A 12,162-nucleotide genomic window follows, 5' to 3' on the forward strand; every position below is an offset into this window, starting at 1 on the left:
AAGGTGACTAAAAAAATGCTACACTTATTTTAAACGAAAAAACAAAAAACAAAAGAGAAAGAATTGCACTTACCATAGACCCAGTGTATGCTGGATCCGCCGGGGTCCCCGATAGCTGTAGCAGGGTCCTTCCTCTTATTGCTTGACCAAACAGATAGTGAATCACCTCTCTAGAATGGAAAGGTCGATGCCCCTCTCCCACAACACCTGGGGGTAAATGTATCAAGCTGAGAGATTTCTGGCGTGTTTGAAAAACCAATCAGATTCTAGCTGCCATTTATTTAGTACATTCTACAAAATGAAAGCTAGAATCTGATTGGTTGCTTTAGGCAACATTTCCACTTTTCAAACCCGCCGGAAAACTCTCAGCTTGATACATTTACCCCCAGGTGTTGGTCCGCTACAGCCATTGGGGGACTATGGACAGATCCAGTCAATGGCTCATCTATTGCAAGTACAATTTAATTTATTTAAATAAAAAAAACTTATTCAACTTTACCCAAGAAGAGTTTTAGTTTTGGGCAGAGGACTTCAAACAACTGCTTCGCCCTAGACTCCTACAGTGTGTGGCTAATTGTAGGCCAACAGCAGCTGGTAATCCACAGGTTGTCTAACCCTTTGTCACTCTATGCAGCTTGCACGCAAACCAAGCTCAGATCAGAAGATCAAGGTCAATTGCAAGTACGTTTTGTTTACCTCGAGGTATAAATCATGTTTAACCTTAGACATTCAAAAAAAAAAAAAAAAAGGGGAAATCTGGTAAAGTGCAAGAATTGCAGTGTGAAGACAGTCCAGGTTCAGTATAAGTTTACTGCAATAAAAAAAAACAAATAAACGAAAGTGACAAACAAAAAGGTAAATCACTAAAACAGTAATCACTCTGGAACAAATTCTTTGCATGAAACTTGGGTCCTTTCTGTTGTATGGATGGTATTCTCAGGGTGACCAGTCATCAGTCAGTTTGTAAGCAATACCAATTCTTGGCACAGGAGTATAATTATTATCTCTGCACACAATAAACTATGTCCAACAGCCAGAGAGCTGATAACATCATAACGACAAACGTTGAAGCTAAATCTGGTACAACACAAGTCTCTCCCGCGTTTATGACAACTTTTGTCCTTTTGACTTAATTTGTCCTAAACATTTTTCGAAATACACTGTCAAGAGCTTTATATTACAACATGCGTAAGATTATAAACACTGGTTTTTAACCAATGCCACCGTTGTGACTCTGGGTCTATGCTTTACAAGTGTATATTGTGTTCTGGCTCTATATGTAGCAGTGCTTAGTATATGCCTAATTTGCCAGATATACACAGATAAACTGTGATGAAGCTCATAATACTACGGCTTAAATTATCTTCCAGCTAGATAATATTGTTTATAGGTCACTCCACTTTTTAGTTCTTTAAAAATCCCAAGGGGAACAATTTATGAAAAATAGCACAAAAAGAATCAAAAGAGGGCAGTGTTGCCCACAGCAACCAATCAAATTCTAGTTCTCATTTACATATGTTTAAAAATGACATCTGATTGGTTGCTACCAGCACCAGTTTTTTTATAATCTTCCCATGTGTGTGCTGGTTTCCATACATTTGCTCAGGTGTTTTCAATCCACTTTCTCCTACTAGCATTGATGTGTTATGCTGCGTTATTTCATCCAATCCTAAGCTCACCGTAAGACCATGCTCAGGAACGCTTGGTCTTGCCATGACATCATTTCCCGCACCTGTTTTCCCTGACCAGTGGCGGAAGCTGATTTGTGAGGTGATCCCAATATATACAGTTTATCAATTCAATAGCAATTACCGTCTTAGTGGATTTTACAGCTTCCTAGAAAAATCACTAAGCAGCATTCTCACGAAACAAAAGTGTCTTCACAATGTGCAGATAACTAGTGTGCCTTATCCAGCTAACGGTGTGCCCACCTTAAACCACACCAACAATTCCCAAAGTATCCTGCTTGTTGTCAGAACTAGTGTGAACAAAACCTCTAATAATATTTTAAATTATGACAGGATACAAACTATAAGATACATATGAGCCGATTTATTAATCTTTTACAGCAAAATCTCCCAAAACACAGCCGCATTTTAAAGTAAAGTTGAAATTGATTAATAGGCCTCGCAGCAGATATTGTAGATATTTGCTGCGTTGACTTTTTCTTCGCAGTCCAAAGCAGTCCCTATAGATAATTTTCAGAACTTGTACCTGATGGCTAACGCTGAAGCTGGTATTAGTCATTGAAGCCAAAGGGGAGAGTATTGCGGTAGAGGATTCCTCTTCTGAGTCCTCACCCCAACTTAACTGCTCTTCCCTCTAGTCACTATCTTGTCAATGTCTCTTATATTTCCTAGTCAACCTCTATCTCTAACTCCCTTAATGGTTTAATTTCTTCTCCATGCCGAATTTATCTCTCGTCACACTCGCTATACTAGCGCCAGATTGGCTTAGCTGGTCCACCAGCTGCATCATACTGGTAGGTTAATTGGCTGCTAACAAATTGACCCTAGTGTGTGTCTGTCTGTGTGTTAGGGAATTTAGACTGTAAGCTCCAATGGGGCAAGGACTGATGTGAGCGAGTTCTCTGTACAGCGCTGCGGAATTAGTGGCGCTATATAAATAAATGGTGATGATTATGATGATGATGCATCCCAGGCCATATTAATATAGCGACTTTCCACGCCCTACAAATACAACCGTGCTGGAGTGGAACGCAGAATGGTGAAGTATCTGAGCCGATGTGCACTAACGCAGGCTCTTTCAAAACCACAGACGAATCAGATTTCAGGCTTTTTTTGGTTACAACAGAAGACAGCGCCAAACAGGCTTTTTCCTGTGTTAAAATAAAAAACAGGAATCTCAAATATTAAGGGCTTTTTATTTATTTTTTTAAGCAACTCTCAAAAGGTGCCTTCCTGACCCCAACTAGTTAACCTAAAACTATATTTTCCTCATGTACCAGAGACAAAAATTTGACCTTTGGGAGCGTTGGCAACTATGTATTGTGTCCTTGCAATTATACTACAGTGGTCTGAACCCGTTTTGAAACAAATGGCAACGAAACAAGAAACAAAAACACATCTAAGAAAATGTTAATGCAATTTTCACAGAGTAAACTGTAACATTCTCAAATGCATGTGTGAAAATTCCCACACACTGACAAGAACAGATATCTGACTTTGCACCATTTACCTCCCTGCAAGCTGCTGCTAATTTATCAGTATAAATAAATAAAAAAATTCTTTCAGGTAACCGCTCCTGAAACCTGTACATATTTGTTTGTGAGGTAGGTAGTGGTAGGCAGTGGTCTCATAAAAATACAAAATATTAGATCTTACTTCAGCATTTTGCTCCTTCATATGTACAAAATAAACCAAAACACAAAAAGTGACATTTTTATAAACATAAATGTATCCTAAATGTTAACATCAGTTAGATAAATTCTGTTAGAGGGTGTATCTAACTTACATTTCCCTGAATATTCTAGAAATGAATACGCCTGTGTTTCATACCAAACATTAGTGATTTTAACACGAATAGCACAAAAAAAAACAAACAAACAACAAAAACCTATCAAATCACCGGAAATTTGTGAAAAAACTGAGCTATGAGATGCAAAAGCATGAAGTATAGCATGAAGGTCAAGCAACTTACTTTTATCCAGATTTATAAGATGGGATAATGTTATGTTTTTCTGTAAATAAGTAAAACATTGTCGGATTTTATTGTGTAGTGAAAATAATTAGCGCAGTATGGTGTGCATACATCTCCCAGGCAACCAATCAGATAGAGCTATGAATTCCTATCACAAAATTAAAGCCGACATCTGATTGGCTGTTATGGGGTACAGCACATTTGTACACATTTTATTAAATAATCCTCATAGATTCCAATGAAACAGAGCTGTGAGCCGTTCAAATTAGCAGTAAAAGCCATTTAAAGCTTGCTTGTATTTACAGAATAATAACATTATGAAGACAGCATCTCTTAACCATGGTCATAGCCTTGTTTGGTAGCTCATTCACACACGTACACTGTTAAATGCGCTTTTCAGCTTCTAATACTTCAAAAGCACATTTAAAATAGGATGATGGTTTCTCATATTAACATTGCATTTACAATTTTAGAACATGGCACTGACCTATTTCTCATGCATGCTGTGTGCATACTTCCTTTTTTTATATTTTTAGAATAAGTAGCGATTCAATATGTCCTATAAAAGTAGTACAGTATTTTCCCTACTCAAACTGAATGTTGGGACCCCTGAGGACGAGGGATATTATGTAAAAAAGCACTAAGCTGTTTCTGGTTGCCAAGAACACAAATCTCTATTTAGCACTGAAGATCATTTTTAGACAAGTGCAAAATGCTTAGCGCTGCATATATGTACTAATCACTGTGTGACTCACAAACCAAAAGATAATAAATGGCAGCGGTGCAGGTTAACTGGATGGTAGCTTTTGTACTGCTGAATAAAACAAAAAGATCTTTGCTAAACAGAGTACAGGCCAGTGGTGGGCAATTTGCAACAATCTACTTGTTTTTAACATACTAAGCATTATGGGGGATGCAGCAGGGTGACAGCATGATTAATATGAGCTGCTGACCTGTCGCAATAAATATTGAGATGAGGGGGTGTAATCCATCAACTCTTATTTTCCTATGATTTAGACTCCCGATACACCAGAATTAACAGGACAAGCGAGACTGTTGCCTATAGCAACCAATCAGATTCTAACTTTCATTTATTTAATGCATTCTACAAAATGACAGCTAGAATCTGATTGGTTGCTATAGGCAACATCTCCGCTTTTTCAAACCCACAGTTTAGTAAATATACCCCTAGGTTTCTAGAACAGTTTTACCTCATAAGGAACTATGGGGAGATTTTATGGTAGACTTCTAGTCACGCAATTCTACAGTTTTCTCATTTCAAGATAATAGGACCTCTACTCATTACAGAAGGCTGGAGGACTCAAGCACCAAGAAAACATTATAATCGTATATGTGTGTTATAAAATGTGGCAGCTGCAAATATCAGGCGTCATCTTCATTGCACACTCTCCAGTGTATGTTTCCCCAATGCTCAAGTCCTCCAGCATTCTGCAGTTTCCAACATAACACACAGGGGGCGCTAGCGCCAAAAGTAAGGTAAGGTCCTCAACCCCAGGAAAGAGGCCCACCTAGCCCCTGCCCAGTAACACACACACACTTCCAACGTGAGTATTACTTTCAAACTGGAGCAGCAGAAAGTAAATATGTGTATTAAAGCTACACCTAGAAAGCATCTATTAATTTAAATATAAGTAATAATATACAAGGCTATGCACAATTTTTAAAGATCAGCATTTGGTGCAATGACGACATCTATAGAAGAGAGCAAATACAGGGGGGTGCCAAGAAAACATCATAATAAAAGCAATTACAGGTAAGCAATACAAGGCTCACCAGCTGTTGTTGAACTACAGGACCCAGCATGCCCTGGCAGCCTTTGTGATATTTGGATGCACAGCACCTGGAAAGTAACTAGTTACCAAAGCCTGATATTCACACACTCATGGGGGGGGGGGGGATAAATAAATCACATTTTTCCCATAATTCATTCTCCTGATCCATCCAATGTAACAGTGTAAGTAGGAATACAGGGGCAAACGCAGGATTTGTAGAGGGGGGTTTCCACGCCCCGCCGCCAGTGGGCGTGGTAAACATGCATGGGGGCGTGGCTATAATTTTAGACAGTGCTTGGCTGCTCTCCAACTCTTCCTATCCCCATAATATACATGGGCAATGCTGCGTGCACTACTGTTAGGTGCACGCAGCTCTCCCTTTTCAAGCAGAGTCGTGTGAAGCGGGGGCAGGGTCCAGCTACCTCCATTATATAGTTCCCTAGGCTTGGAGGGGGGTTTCCAGGCACTAGGAACCCCCCCCCCCCCCTCCCCTCGGTTTACCTATGGGAATAGGTTCCTATAACTATTTTACTGACTAGCGCTGTGACTGGGAAAGTTAAATCAATTAAACCAAATTATGATACAAAAACAACAAGACCGATGGGCGTTTAAGCACTTTCATTCCAATATATTTATGAGTAAATATTTCAGTTACAGGTTTCATAATTTTTTTATATGAATTGCACAGTTCTAAACATGCATTTGTCGTAAGCAAGTGTTGTCTTAATAGTGCCAGATAAAGTCCTTTCGTGTTCCAAGACACCTCAACGCTCCTATACATTTTTAATTTTATTTAACGTTTTTGAATATAAATTTGAAATGTAAAAGTGCTTGAAAATGACCCAACCAAACTGGTGCATTGAAAATATTGTCACCCCCCCCCCCCCCCCCCCCCCACCACACACAAAAAAAAAAAAATTATTATAAAATTGTCTGGCTGCCATTTACAGTACAGTAGTTTTCCCTTCCACAAGGGACTTATAGACATGGACTCACGGAGAGATCCGCTCTCTCTGATAACGGTGCTTAGATAAATAGTAATGGATGGAGACACAGTCGTGTCATAGATGGAGTAAGGATTGGTACAGTAAATGCGCCATCTTCAGGTTTATATAATTCAGCGACAGACGAAGAATCAGAACTCGCCGTTCCTGTATTTGGTGGGTGCATTGGTTTGTTATAAAAAGAAAAAAAATGGGCGGGTGACGTCACCTTTTAACCCTCGCTTTGTAACATCTGTACGGTGAACCTAAGACTGGTTGGCAACTGGCATTCAGAAAACACATGTGACACCGCAAGACAAAATCGATCACGTTTGGATGCAGTACGTAAACTGCTCTTGGAGACAATTAGAAATTATGATTTAGCATTATTATTTAGATATTATAGCAGGTAGTTTCCAAAATGCACTGCCACGCCCAAGCAACAAAAGCCTTTTACCTGTACAGAGTGCGTTTTCTGTTCTTGCGATTCATTGGTTTAAGGCGAGTTCACCCGTACCACAAAGCAGCTAAACAAAACCAAAAAATAGGGAACATTGTCCTGTCAGAAGATACGTCTCTCAGTACATACCAGTGATCAGGGTGAAGATACAACGTCCTTATAGAAGGGATCTCGACAAAGTGTGTTCATTCATCCTTAGTGTCCCCAATGAGCATAAAAATATAGCAAGCGACCCTTTATATCTCTTATTAAAAATACTCAGTTTAATTTGTTTTGTAGAAGTTATATTCTTTACTAATATGATAAACTGTTATTTTCAGTTTAAATTAATTAGCCTTACGTAATGAGTTCAATCTGTCTCAGATACCCATCATCATCACTTACTTATATAGCGCCACTAATTCCGCAGCGCTGTACAGAGAACTCATTCACATCAGTCCCTGCCCTACTATACTATATGTACCATAGGCTGAGATACCCTGAAGTCCATCAGCATGTCACAAAGCTGACATAATCTAGGTGATGTCAGCCAAATGGCACAGCCGTCTTAGACAGAGGACTGTACACATCCAGCAGCTTACTTATTAAAAATAGGCTGGAGTCAATACATGTTGGGTACATTTAGTTGGATACAGGGTGTATCTAAACAACTGTGAGATATAAACAGGGGGTTATATTAGCAAAATAGATCAATTGAATGTATTTTGGCCACCCCAAAAAATAAAAAATTGTCTTTTAAATAAAAACCCCACAAAATCTAGACTTATTCAAAAGGAATATACACAGACTATTTCTATATAGCTGGACTTATAAAATGTTATATAGGAAGAGACACGATACATAAAATGTTTATTAATAAGAACGTGCATTTATAAGAGACAATTGTAATTAGATAAAGCCTGTCCTTGGGTAAATGAAAGCTCAAACTAGCTCTTAAAATCTGCATTTGTCCCCCATTACCCATAGGAAAACTAAAATATGGCTATATAAATCTGAAGGTGCAACAACACTATCTTGTAATTTACTTAAGATGGTCATACAGTACGTGAATTATATATGGCAAGCTGATTTTAATGCAAATATTTTAAACTCATTTTTAAGAAATGGGTAGGTTAAATGGAAACAATTTTTTTATGAAATACAAATGGTTAACGCAAAAGAGCCAGTAGCAGTAATGTTAAGACGTTCATATATGATCTAGTTTCATGAGCTTGTCAGGGCTGCAGATATCGGAGATAAGGTTGTAATCATGTGGGTGGTTTTTCCACAGCACAGTAGAGAGCCAATGTATAGAGACACTGAGAACACTACTGGCAGCCTTTTTAAGTCTGAAATGGATGATGACACTGTGCAATAAGCTGTATTCAGCTGCAAATACATATCATACTGCATCAAGGTTACTATAAGTGTGGAATCACACACACACACCCCTAAACTACTTTGCAAAGTAAAACTGCAACAGTTGCATTCAATAGGGAGTGCAGTAAATCGTATCTGTACCCCATGTGACTCAGAAGTAATAAGTGTAGGGCTTGACAATGGAGGAACCCAAATCCTGACTATTGGGAAAAAAAAAAAATGTTATTTGGGGGACATTTATATAAAAAAAAACAAGCACATGGCCAATGCACTTTTTTTTTTCCCAATATAGGGCATTTATACCCATTTATTTTATGCTCAGCTCTTTTTTCTGTACATGCATTTTTTTTACAAATCATAAGAAGTCACAAATTCCCCAATTCAACCACAAAATTAGGAGCTTTTAAACAATATTTGGCTTTGGCTATTTGCCTTTCACAGAATGGATCAACATTCCAGGGTGTGTAGATATATCTAAATCTAGGGCCCGAAGGACTCATAACATACAAATCTCATATAAAACATTATGAAGATTGACCACATTTGCACAGAAGCCGACCAAAATCTCTATGTGATTTATAAAGTACAGGCCAGACAGACGCTGAGCTCCCAGCTACTAGTTAAATCAAAGTATAAAAAGTATACAGCCATTTCTTTCTTACTAAGCAGAGGGGCGAATTTCTTCTACGATACCAGAACATTTCAAGACTTGTTCTATTAAAAGAAAAAAGACATTAATTATTATAAATGCCCATTTTTGTTGTGGTTTTTTCTTTACAAAAAACAGGTTATCAAGCTTGCACTACCCCACCTGAAAACTACCTCTGTAGCTCCAATCTTAAAAAGTATACCACCCTAATACCATGGCAAAGGCATAAAATAGCATTAGGTAATTGATGTACCACCACTTTAAAATAAACATTAGCCTATGAGTTGTAATCTTCTTTTACAAAGGTCAACATTATGGCACAGATCACGGACAATACTATACACATTTATTTCCATTTAAACAAATGTAAAAAAAACAAAAAGAAAAAACGTTCATGATTTTTCACACGTACTTTCAGGCAAATGAACAGAACATCGCCCTGACAGCGTCAACATGACTGCTGAGGAAACACAAATCAAGCTGTCCATCACTTTGTGGGCTGCTATTTCGAGGGTGACAAATATTGACCAATACGCAATAGCAATCCAATGATGGCATCATGTTCTACACCAGGGTAATGGTTTTATACATAGAATGAAAACACCAGAGGATTTATACTACTGTCGGATTATTAAAACCAGTTATGTATGAACAAAAACAGCTATATAAACCACATCACAATAGACCAAATATAGACAGCCCGATGCACGCTCCACTATCTGGCAGGGCACTGCTGGGACTTGTAGTTCCACAACAGCTGAACATTATCAAGTTGCCCATCTCTGCTACAGGAAGTATTTTAATAAAGTTATGCAGTTCTAATATACAAGTACAGCAGTTTTTGATAGAAATGTACATTTTAATACGATTACTGGTTAACACACATTTCTACTAGCAATAGTTTTAGTAAAACATGATATGCCTACAGACTACTGTGACAGGTATAGTAATGTAAAAATAAATAAAAATATATTAATAATCAATGGGGTTAACACAAACGCATAATTATTCATTCAGAAGGCTATGATCTCACTAATCTATACCACACTACATCATACGCAGCAAGTCACACTGGTCAGAGTAGTTAAATACAATGTACAAACTTTTAGGGGGAAAATAGAATGTTGAAACAAAAATCATATGCTGAAATTCAAGAATGAGCACAAATACAGAATTTAAACACAATTAATAATTTAAAAAATAAAATTAACCAATGCAGCAAAATGACGACATAGTAGATGCCAACACTAAATAAATATAGAACAATAGATATTTCTCTCTGGTACAATCTGAAAAATATATACAAAGTTATTTTTTTTTTTTAACCTTTTTGGCACAGAAAGATTACAATTTGTTCCAAAGCAATGTGAAACAATCATTCTGTCTCCTACATTTGTGTTGCATGATGTGACATCTTAAATTGCAATATAAGGTCAAAACAATGCAGGGGGAGCCAGCTGTGGTTAAAATAAACCACACTTGTGTGATGATTACAACCATAACTTGGGAGACGTGCCAGTTATTGGCCACTCAGCATGAGTCACTGAAACAGTCATTTTCCCTCCTGTACAAAATCTAGTCATGACTTTGAGGTTGTTCAGTACTATGTAACCCCTGCACCCCACTCAAGAGATTGTTACCGCCAAATGCAACAAACCAAAACTTGAGTGGCACAGACCTTTTAAAGCACCATCTCCCTGGCCCACAGAGCTTGCACTTTGTCACCCATGTCTCCCGCACCAAAATTAAAGTGAGCGGTGACAGTTTGCAGATTCTCCACCAATGGATCAAGTTAGTCTAATATGTTTTCCTTAAACTATTTTTTAAAAAGCATCACCACATAGAAAAATTAAAAACTGCCATATTAAATAGTACAATACATTATATAATTTTATTTCTCCACCCTGATGAGTCAAATGTTTCTCTGGGACACCTAAGGTGGGTGCCATGTACCCCAGGGTAATTACTAACCCTCTGTTCCTGTAAGTAAACTATTATGGACTTATTTTCTCCTTAACCCCCCCACCCCGTCTGCTCTATTCAGGGGGCTGGGAACATGGCCCCTGGGTGTGTATCCTCCCCTGTAATGTCACTGTGCCAGATTCCCAAGGTACAGCATTACCTCATTTCCATGAGACCCTGAGCCAGAGGTCTAATCACAAAACCAGACATCCTCCTCACACGAGGGGGCATCTAGGCTGCAAAGTCTGCACTACAATGCACACACATATACACTACAATGCACACACACATATACACTACAATGCACACACACATATACAGACACACACACATATACAGACACACACACATATACACTACTACAATACACACACATATACACTACTACAATACACACACATATACACATACAAACACACACATCTCATTCTAACCAACACAATGCTGCAAACTTTGCAAATGGATCCACGTTCCTGGACGCACAGACCCAGCCAGGGTATATTAATCATGATGCGCTTCTTGATACATGATTTCCTCCCCTCCAGTCTCCCTCCTCCTCCCCAGCCTGGCTGAGTCAGACATTGGGGCTGGATCTGAAGCACCACAGTCGTGGCCATTTCTTTCCAACAATGCTAAAGCACAACTTACCCCTGCTGGGAAGCACAGAGCGAGTCTCCACATCTCCAAGACGCCAACAAAGCCTCCACATTGTCCCCCCCAAATCCCACAGCTCAGACGGGCAGTGTGTATGGGAGCAGCAGCCAGCTATCCTCCTGCCTCTGTCTCTGTGGTTCCGGGCTCTGCAGCAATGTCTGAGTGTCACAGCCTCCCCGCAGCACTAATCCTCCTCCACCTAACCCGGCACTGCACACAGGCCCTCCCACTTGTGTGCCATTCATCTACTTAGTCAGGTTCCTTAACCCTTCCACCCACGCAGCCAGCACTGCTGTCACTGGATCCAATGCAGCTGAACAACACCTCCTAACTTCTGTCACTCAGCTGGTGCCACAGGGGTCTGCAGTCATGTAGCTGAGGGACAATCAGTGCTAGAAATAGCTGCAGAAAAACAAAACCCTACCGGCTCTATCATCTCATAAGTAATTACAATAAAAGGCAGGAGAGCCTGTATAGCTGTTCTTCTATATTACCAGTCTTGTGCAAGTTATAATATAAGATATTACGTATATTGCGAGTGTGAAGAAACATATACTTAATTTTTATACACAGTATATATATATATATATATATATATTTATATTTATATAGCATCATTACATAGTTGCCAACATAAAATAA

At 38.8% G+C, this 12,162-nt stretch overlaps 1 protein-coding gene across 1 annotated transcript in view; it reads right to left on the reverse strand.

The window, feature by feature from the left end:
* The window catches only part of NRIP1 (nuclear receptor interacting protein 1), a 53,597-nt gene extending 41,744 nt beyond the window's left edge, over positions 1 to 11,853 (reverse strand). Inside the window, exon 1 of the mRNA XM_075197101.1 lies at positions 11,515 to 11,853. The gene's annotated coding sequence lies outside the window, so the exon portion shown is untranslated. The remainder of the gene's footprint in view (positions 1 to 11,514) is intronic.
* Between the last annotated feature and the right edge of the window lie 309 nt (positions 11,854 to 12,162).

Source organism: Mixophyes fleayi, chromosome 2 (assembly GCF_038048845.1).
Source record: "Mixophyes fleayi isolate aMixFle1 chromosome 2, aMixFle1.hap1, whole genome shotgun sequence".
Taxonomy (NCBI): Eukaryota; Metazoa; Chordata; class Amphibia; order Anura; family Limnodynastidae; genus Mixophyes; species Mixophyes fleayi.